We start from the raw sequence: 10,614 nt of genomic DNA on the forward strand, positions 1-10,614 counted from the left end.
GGCTTTTGGATAGGGTTAGAAAGAAAAGATGGCATGGGGACTAAACGACACTTAAAGTGGGGTGAGACTTACAACTTTTGGAATCGACTCAAACAATGAGGATTGAATTATGCCCCAATTTTTTGGACTGGACAATTCATAATTGTTTATTTGGTTGGACCGAGCCCAGTGTAGGGCAGCCTACGTATCTCACCTCCTAGAGAGGAGAGTCAGGTCACGCGTAGTTCTGACAGCTTGTTCTTTTGATTGATTCTGTTTTTTTTTCTTTTTATGACTCTATTTTTCTTGATACTTCTCTTTTTTTCTTTTTGGACACATTTTTCTCTCTTTCTTTTTTTAAACTTTTCTGACTCTATTATTTTGCTCGACTCTTTTTTTTTGAACTTTTGTGACTCTATCTTGATTCCAAAAGAGGGGTATGAAAGCAAATAAAACTAAATCTCGAATGGGGTAAGCAAAGGATGACACAATGTCGTCATATCAATCCTTAAAAATGCACGTACATAACATGCAATATGAAAGTGGGAGATGAAAATCATGTGTGACACTTTAACAATACTAACTTTAACTGGGCATGCGTGTCACTTCACTTGTCAAACATACAACTCCACTTTTGTTATACATCTCTCACATTAAATTATTCATGCTTTCGTAGAGCTAATTTTCTTTCTATTCCTCTTGATATAGGATCACACATCCACTGTTTGACCTAATTGAGACATGTCTTTCGATTGATGACCAAGTTATTCTTGTGATTCTCAAAATAGTTGCCTTAATTTTCAAAGAAGGCTTCAACTTGTCACCAAATATCTCAGTACTCTACCTATTTTCTCAGATGCTCTCTTTTTCTAACTTTAACTCTATGATTCATAACACTAGAATCAACATAAAATACATTGTGTAAAGCAGATAAACAAACAACTTAAAATAAGACAAAACAAATAAGGGATACCGCATTTCATTGAAAAAAAAGATAGAAGGGTTTAAACAAAGATGACAGAGAAACAAAACAAGATAGATCCCGAACTACAACCTTGAAATAATTCAGAAAATAGAAAAGAAAATGAAACAAACTATCAGACCTCTTCCTAGTAGGGAGAGAGGTGACTTCTCAATTGCTCAACCTGGCAACTTAGCTACTGATTTGCATATCAGCATGACTAGAACTTTTACAATGATAAGACATATTTTCTTCAATAAATAAGTTTTGGATCCTCATGTTTAACTCATTGCTTCCCACATATTGTGCAGTACCATATGTTAGCGAAGAATTCTGTAGGACGGCTGAGGTACCAATGTTTTGTACCACAATCAATTTTTCTTAAATCATCCTTTCTGTTTCTCTTTTCAAAGAACGACAATTCTCAATACTGTGACCCTGAATATTAGAATGCTATAAACATCATATATTTGGATTAAAACTTCTTGAATATGGGTCAGGAGTATACCCGAGGAGATGAGTGATCATGCCCTACTATACCAATCTCTGGAATAAACTGGCATATGACTCTCCAATTAGTGTGAACCTATCCCTCAATTTCTGCCTTATTTCATTATTTGGTTTTGGACTGAACGTCGGGCCTAAAAGGGCTTTGATATGTTTGTAGAGTTTGAGGATGACTCTAAGGAGGTTGTACGCGCCATTGTAAGTAAGAAGGGAGTTGAACATATGGTTGTGCGCAGTATACTAGATATGGAGGTGGGGAAATGGAGTATAATGGATTTTGGGAGGGATTATAGAGAGCTTGGGTATGATCTTGGGCTTGAGACTGATGGCAACGATGACGTCGTATTCTTGGATATGCCCGTTCTCCAACTACAATAGCAACTGTATCTTTCTCATTCTTCTTCCCCCTAGTTTGCTTTAATTGATTGCAATATTGTCCCAAATGTTTCACAGATTCCTCTTGTCCATCTTGCTCTTCAAATTTCGATATCTCAAGGCTTGGAGGAGGGTTAACATTTGAAGACATGCCCAAATCTTTGTAAGTAACATCTTCTTTACCCACAAGTTCTAGGAAACTTTTCATAGCATTTTCTGTACCTTTCATTTTTCCAACCATTTTTTCTGGCTCTTCAGACATGTTAGGCTTGTTATAAAGAAGTTTTGGTGGTCCAATTAACTTAAATGTAGGCTCAAAAGTATAGCAATGATCACCAAGAGTTTTGAACATGGGTCTACTAACAGCATGGGGAAGCACAATTATTGGGCGGCTAGCCGATGTGGATGTCTCAGCAGAGGATTGAGCAACAAAATTATAGATGACATGTGGTGTTGTGAATATTGTAGGCTTGTGCCGAGGGGCTAGAGAAATAGTGGTGAAAGTATTGAGATTCTTTTGGCTTGGAATGAATTTTGAGGCATGTTGTGGTTCATCAACAATATTTGGACATGGAAATTGCAATTGTGATAAAAAAAAACTCAGGGTATTTGCGGGGTCAGCAGTAGGGAGTGGAGGAGGAGGAAACCCACTAGCCCAAGATCGATGCATTTGCAACATTTGTTGCCTTAGTCTCAAAATCTCTTGCTTTAAACTCTCATTTTCTAGACTCTTTATTTGATCCATGAGCTCAAATCAAATAAAGTGTTAGAGTTCAACACTTTTTCACAACCTCTTTTTCCTTTTTTTTTTTGAAAAGATCACCGAACCCAAGAAGGGAGTCTACTCCCAAGAGAAGAGAATCAGGTGTGCGTAGTTCATGAAGTCTTGCCAAAATGGCCAATCAAACTGTTTTTCCATTCCTTTTTTTTTCTTTTGTTGAAACTTTAAAAAAGAAAACAAAATAACAAATTGTCAAAAGAATTAACAAAAATCTTTTTGCATTTTTCATCTTTAACATCCCTATACAAAATGAGGATCTATGATTACCAAAGAATTTTTTTTTGGGTTTTCAAATTTGAATTTCACACAAAAATGAAACTTGAAACTATTAAAGGAAAATCTTTTTGTGATTTTCTTTTCGAAATATATATGACACCCACTCTAATAAAGAGTGAGGAATATTTCTTCTTCTTTTATTTTTTTGAATTTTTTAGGTTCCTATAGAAAACGAAACCTACAATTACCTAAGAAAAATCTTTTTGAGTGTTCAATTTTTAATTTCATACGAAAATGAAACTTAAAACTACTAAAGAAAAATCTTTTTGTAGTTTTCTTTTAAAGATGTATATGAAAAACCTACTCTAAAAGAAGAGTGAAGAAAATCTTTTTGAATTTTTAGATTCTTATACAAAATGAAACCTATGATTACTAAAGAGAATCTTTTTGAATTTTGAATTTCATACGAAAATGAAATTTGAAACTATTAACAAAAAATCTTTTTGTGATTTTCTTTTAAAGATGTATAGGAATCACCTACTCTAAATGAAGAGTGAAGAAAATTTTTGAATTTTTTAAAATAAGATCCCTGAACCAACAATAGCCTGCCTACGTATCTTACTCCTGAGAGAGGAGAATCAGGGGTGCATAGTTCGTCCAAATTGGACAATTAAATATTAAATAACAAACTAAACCTTGACTTATGAGACATAACAAAAGACAAACGAACAAAATCTTTTTGATTTTTCAAATTGATACTTCACACAAAATGACACCAGCAACTATGAAGAAAAAAAACTTTTTGGTATTTTCATTGTACAAAAATTCTACCATCTTTTTTGCATTTTTTATTTATAAAAAACTCCAATTAAAAAAAAAGAAATCTTTTTGAAATTTTTGAATTTGAATGCATGGTAAAGGAACAAAAGAAAAATCCTTTTGATTTTTTATTTTCTTGAATAAATGAGTGCAAATGTTTTTTTTTTGAATTTTTGAATTGTAAAAAACAAAAGCCATTAAGAACACTAAAAAAACTACGAAACTCTTTTTTTCTCTCCACCTTTTTCTTTTTTCTTTTTTTCTTATCATTCAACATTTTCTTGCCTACGCACTTTACTTCTAACACATGTTTTCCCCAAATCGATCCATCAATAACCACGTTACCATCATAGATACAACATTTATCACGTAGGGATGCTTCAGGGGTGACTCTCCCACAAAAGGGCCACGTGGGTCCTGCTAGGTCTTAATATGATGCAAATAAGCATATCCTAAAGGATGACCTACGCTGGGGTTCACTAAAAAGGCTGTTCGGGGGTGCGTATGGTCGATAGTGGCTGCAAAATCTTTTCACCCTCTCCATAACACCGATGGCTCCCCCTTCTAAAATAAGGGTGAGTTTGTGTGCACGACGTGCACTCCGGGACTTGTTGCAGAAAGAATGACTCGGGTTATGCATATGATGTCAGATATAAAGTGGTAACACATAAGATAAAAGCTGTAAACAAAGAGCATGTAGGCACTCAACAATGATAAAACAATAACATAAACAAAATGTCTATACACCTATAGTGCCAAACTAAGCCGATACAACTCCAAAATAAGCTTGAATTCTGAAAAATTCCCCAGCAGAGTCACCAGAGCTTTCACACCCCCTTTTTAACTCTAAAAAGACAAATTTTATTTTTGAGTTTCGAAAGGGGTTTTGTTATTAAAGTGATAAAAAGATGAAAATTTATTTCAAAAAGGACTATTTACATTTTTATTCAGATTCACCATTTGGAATAATTCGGTGTGCCAAGTCAACTTTGGAAAACCTTTTCAAAATGATTTGACTCTTTAAAACTGGTTTACGAATAGAGATTCCAGATAAGGAATTCTGTTGACCGAGGGGAAGGTGTTAGGCACCTATCGATCCCGTGGTTTGACCACGGTCTCTTGGTGGAGAATATCGGCTAATTTGACATTACAAATGTATAAACCACACAAAACAATCAATCAAACAAACAAAACAAAACAAGTCCAAAATATAGTGTTCAGTCCAATTATACAGTCCACAATGAAAATATGAAAAATATAAATCCGATTCTAAAAAAATCCTAATACTACGCTCCAATGCCTTATTCGATGCCTCGGGCCTTGATCACAAGCCTCCTTTGCGTACATGATACTTCTGGGCATTCCCCGGTGAATAAGTACAATTCCTTCGGGGCATTCCCCGGAAAATGAATATAATTTCAATTTCATGAGGTAAACTAGAAAAGCATTCAACACATTCAACATTCCACTCATTCAATCCAACATCATTCCTAAATTCGCCTACCCGAACTTAAACTTTTGCCTATTCATTCAATGGCCTAATAATGATACTATCACATACAACCTTTGATCTGTTCTAAAATAACCGAAGACAATAAATCAAGACTAAACAATATTTATTTTTATCAATTCCTATCATCGAACCCCCCATATTCCTTTTTAACACTAAATTTCAACAAATTCAAGATTACTATTTTGATAATCCACGCCCATCTATTCAATGAAGTTGAAAAAAACAAATCAATAACACCCAATATTCAATCAAATCTCACACAAATCAAACACATATAATGAACTAAAATGAGAGAAGATAGAATTGGACCTTTCAATGACTGATTTTCGTCGATAATAATATTTAAGAAAACTCAGACTTGGAACCTAGAATAAAATAACCTCAACCGCGATGAATCCAACTCGGTATAGAAGAATTTAAAACCCCAAAGCTGACTGAGACGGATGGAAAAACCCAGACCCCAGAACAGGAACAAGAACCAATGAATCCTAAAGCCCGATTTCAGTGAGGAAACCCAAAACTCCAATATGCGATGGAAAAAAAAGAAAATAGTGTAGCCTGAGCTCCAGTGAGCTATCAATGACCAAAACTTAGTGGAAATAGGGTGGATTCCAGTGAGACCTCGGCGTTTTCTGACCAAAACCATTGGTTTCACTATTTCTCATCGGATCTGTCGATCTCCCTCTATTATCTCATTTTTCCTCTAATACATGGGAAAAATAGAGCTCTCTATACTGTCCTTTTTCATGGTGTCTGATTATGAGATTTATGTGTAAATATGGCTTCTGTGTATTATCGATCCAAGAAGAGAAAAGAAAAATGGATGATGGATGATGATCTCTGATGGAATCATGAATGGGAACCCCTTTTCTTGTATTTGCTATCTGGTGTTATCCCTATCCCCCTCTAATTGGAAATTGTGTGCAATTATGTATATATTTCAATTTTGTTAGTCTATATGGTGTTCAAAAGAAAAATGTGTTAAGGTAGGGTGGGGTCACATTGGTATGGTAGGGGTATGTGGGTGATGAGGTGAGGATGAGTGTTAGGTAGGTGTGTAAGAAAGTGGGTAGGATTAGGTGGGGGTAGGGTAAGGTAGGGGGTAGGGTCGGGAGATATGAAAAATGAGTAAAATTTAATTTTTGGACGGACAAAATCACATATCTACAAAAAGTATGGTACTGAGTTAGACCAATATGTACTTATTTTACCAAGGATACCTTTCTCCTGAATATAGCTAAATTTTGGAAGAGAAGTTGGTTCATCTAGTAGGTCAGGTTGATTTGATCATTCCCAGCTACAACTTCTGAGTTTAACACACCATATCATTATAGAAGTTATCTTGAAGGTAGATCAGAGGATCAGGTCCCATACCTTTGAAGTTCAAGGTTCTTTCTACATTAATATAGACTAGCCAACATTTTCCAGAGTCTTTTATACCTTTGTGAGCTCATCTTCTAGGATATGAATGATGAAAAGAATATGAAGTTTGTTACTTAAACTTCTTGTTTGCATTCCTACCATCATATTTGAATATCTAGGGGATGAGAAGATATGTGCTTCCAGTTCGATATTCTGAGATGTATTCTACTAGGACTATGTCCTTTTGAATTCTGACTAGACACTTCTTGGAGATCTTCTACTTGAGCTGATGTTTGTGATTGAGATCTTGGATCATCATTCCTCATTTTATTCTACAGTATTAGCCTCTTGACCATTCCCATCAACTGCATATAATTTTTGACTTATTTTACCTATTCATATAAGACACATTCATCTTAAAGTGTCTCAGAAAAGAGAATACAATCAGACCTTTCATTCATAGCCTTGAGTAATTACATATTAAGAAGAATGTTCTGACTGAAAACCCTTTATCCCTCCTGTACTTAAGATTATTTGATAGACTTGGGAACCCATTTGAATTTGAGTTCCCAGTAGGAAGACAGAGGACTGATTAAATCCTTCTTTGTCCATCTAGGTAATGAGAGTTTTTTCATGTTTTTCAAAAGTATTAAACCTTTAGGATGGATGCTCCCCTTCTAGATATGTCAATCATTGATCATTGTTTATCTGATCCAGCTTTGACAGTCTTCTTTAATGTGTCCATCTCTACCACAGTGAGTACATGGTGGCTTGTGGACTTTGTTCTTAGTATTTTGAGTATCCTTTCCATGAGACCTAAGTGATTGAGTTTTGTACTGATACCCAGATCTTTACCATCATTAACTCTTTGATTAGTCAAGTTAGAAAGGATTAGAGAGGATGTGGTCCATTATAGAAAATTTTTAAGTTCTTTCCTTAGACGGATCAGGTCTCTTTCTAACTCCTCATTCTTTTGGAGTGCAGTCGTGAGATGCTTTTAAGAGTTCTTCAACTTCTCTTCAAGATCAATTTGAAGCTATGGGGATTCTTTCTTCTCTTTACTATCAGAAGCATCTGCTTTCTTTAGTTGGCTCACCAAACTCAGATTGTTAAATTTTAACTTAGCACATTGTTCTTCTATTTCAAAAATCTGGAGAGTTAAGGCAATTAATTCAAGCTCCTAATTCACTATATTTTCTTCTATATCCTTTTGCTCAATACTCTATTTGCACACTGTATTAATCAATATATTTTCTAGCTTTTTTATCTTCCTACCAGAATAAGTTTCTAGATTCTTCTTTATGTCATAGATAGTTACCTCATTTTTTTCTTCATTTTTAGTGTCTACTATGAAGGAAAACAAGGACTCAAGGGACACTTTATATTTTTACAGCGCATGTATAGAAACATCTGCAAACTTCTCATCTTCATCAGATTCACTAGAGGAGTCACCTCAACCAACTAAAGCTTGTCTAACTGCAAGCTCAGCTGCAATCTATCTTCTTGATTTTACAGGAACCTAGTTTCTATTTCTTCCTTTGTCACCTACAGTGTTGTGATAATCTTGATAGCCTATTTTGTGCATTGGACAATCCTTAATAAAACATTCAGGACTTCCACATCTGTGACAAACTTCTATAATGGCTCATTTGTTGCTGCTACTTCCACTTCTTTAAAACTGACAACTTTTCTTCATAACTCTAACAATTATTTTTTCAAAGTAGGAAACATCAGTGTCTTTTTCATTTGAACCTATCCTTGAAGCTTTAAATGCCGAGGATTTTTCTTTTATTACGTCCTTCTTCTTTTCTCCTTGCTTCTTTTTGAGTTCATGGGTTTTTAAGTTCTCAATATGTTCATCCATAGTAAAGGTCTTCAGGTTTCGTGCCTCAGTTATGGCACCCACTTTACTTTCCCATGACTTGGGAAGAACACCCAAAATCTTCCTCACTTTCTTATACAATGGAATCACTTTTCCTAAGCAGTGTAGCTCATTTGTAATGAAAGTGAATCTTGTATGTATTTTTTGTATTGACTCTCCTTTTTTCATAGTAAAGGTTTCATACTGTGTTGTCAGCATGTCAACTTTAGAATCCTTCACATCTGTAGTTCCCTCATGAGCAATTTTCAAGTAGTCCCAGATTTCTTTAGCACTTTCACACGCAGAAATCCTACTATATTTATCGAGACCTATACCATACACTAGCAGTTTCTTTGCCTTGTAGTTCTTCTCAATTCTTTTCCTGTCTTCTTCATTGCTCTCTCTCGCTTTTGATAACCATTCTTGTAACATTTCCATCTTTGACCTTTTTTTATAGGTATATGAAGACCATCAAGAATTATATCCATCAACTCATTATCCTCAGCCATAATAAAGTCAAACATCCTAGTTTTCTACCACCTGTAATACTATTCATTAAATCTAGGTGGTCTAGTGGTAGGTTGTCCTTCTTCCAGGTTTGGTGGAGAATCCATGCTAACCCAGACACTCTAGGTATGAAACTTTTAGAGCGACCTTGATTTGATACTAACTATTGGAACCCTTGGGGGTTGCACCACACATTGAGGAACCAGGTCCCTCAAAGTTAATCATAGGAAATCAAACAATAGAATGTAGAAAAACTAAAGGCAGTGAAGAAAAGAAACAACACACAAGATTTAACGTGGAAACCTCCTTTCTTAAGGGAAAAAAACTACAGCTTTCCCTCATAAGCACTAAAGAAATCTACTATGATAAATATCTTGATTACAAACTCTATTTTAGCCTAACTCTAGGCTCCTTTCGCTTGTAATAAATCTCCTACAAGCTCATCTTGGAAACTCTACCAAGGACCTTCTACACTGATTAACTCTAATCAGTATCAAACTTAGGCAACTCTACCTAAGCACTCTTGAGCATAAATAAAAAAAGACATTACTCTTACAGCATACATAATTCTTTTACAATTTAGCACTCAAGAACACTCACTCACTCCTTAAGAATACTACAAAGATAAGAATATGAGCAATGCTTGAGTAATCTTGAAATAGAGTTTTTACTGCCTCTCTTCACTCTTTAGTTTTATGCAAAAACTATTTGATGAAACAACATCTTTTTCCTTTTATACATGAGTAATGATTAGGCTTAAATATCATTAGACCAGGTGTCTTATTCAGTACAAGTAACACCTCCAAGTTTGTTACAAAGGGGACAAAACTGTGCAGACACCATGTATTGTACTATGACCATCCAGAGACTTGGTTCCTTGCAGTTAGCTGCTCATCATCAAAACTATATATAGCACAATATTAAAGAAAAAAGTTATGGTTATTTTACTAAATAACTAGGGGTGGAAAAATTAACCCAACCCAAATGACCCACCAAGGTTTGATGGGTTTGGAAAAGAGTGATTTTGATAATGGGTTAATTTAAGCTATCCCAAGTTAACCCATTACAAATCACCAGCCCAAATAGACCATGATGATGCCTGAATTTGACCCATAAAATAGCTTAAAGATTTTACGAAAACCTTATTTTATTAATCTAGATTTAATTATGCAATGAAAATTTAAGCAAATCGAGAGGAGAATATATAGTACCTACGTTTGGACAATTCATTTAGAATTTTTGCTATTAAAAGTAGAGTAGTAATTTTACTATAAAGGAAAAAAATTCATAAGACCTATTTATGTTAACTATAGATTAACAATTATTTCTTTTAGCTAAGATAGCACAGGCACACTATAGAAGAACTTTAAGGATATCATTATCTGTAGTATGATCCTTTAATTTGTTGGATAGTTAAAAATAATTTAGATAAATTTTTAAAAAGCTATGCTCGTACTTCATAGGAAGGGAGATATATAAATATACAACAAAATATTTTCTTCATACTAATATTTCAAATTTCTAAAATGCAGAACTTATAACTTGAATTTGTGCTTACTGTTGTATTTCTTTGTAAATATTTGGTTGCTAATGTTTGTTAGTATTTCTTAAAAGTAAAAAATAAAAGGTGGGTCAAGTTGGGTGGGTTGGGCTACAACCCATTGTTTAGCCCATTTTGAGCCAACCTATATTTGCCTAATTATTTTAGTTAGGGTTGGGTAATGACCCATCTA

This window comes from Capsicum annuum, chromosome 4 (assembly GCF_002878395.1).
Source record: "Capsicum annuum cultivar UCD-10X-F1 chromosome 4, UCD10Xv1.1, whole genome shotgun sequence".
Classification (NCBI taxonomy): Eukaryota; Viridiplantae; Streptophyta; class Magnoliopsida; order Solanales; family Solanaceae; genus Capsicum; species Capsicum annuum.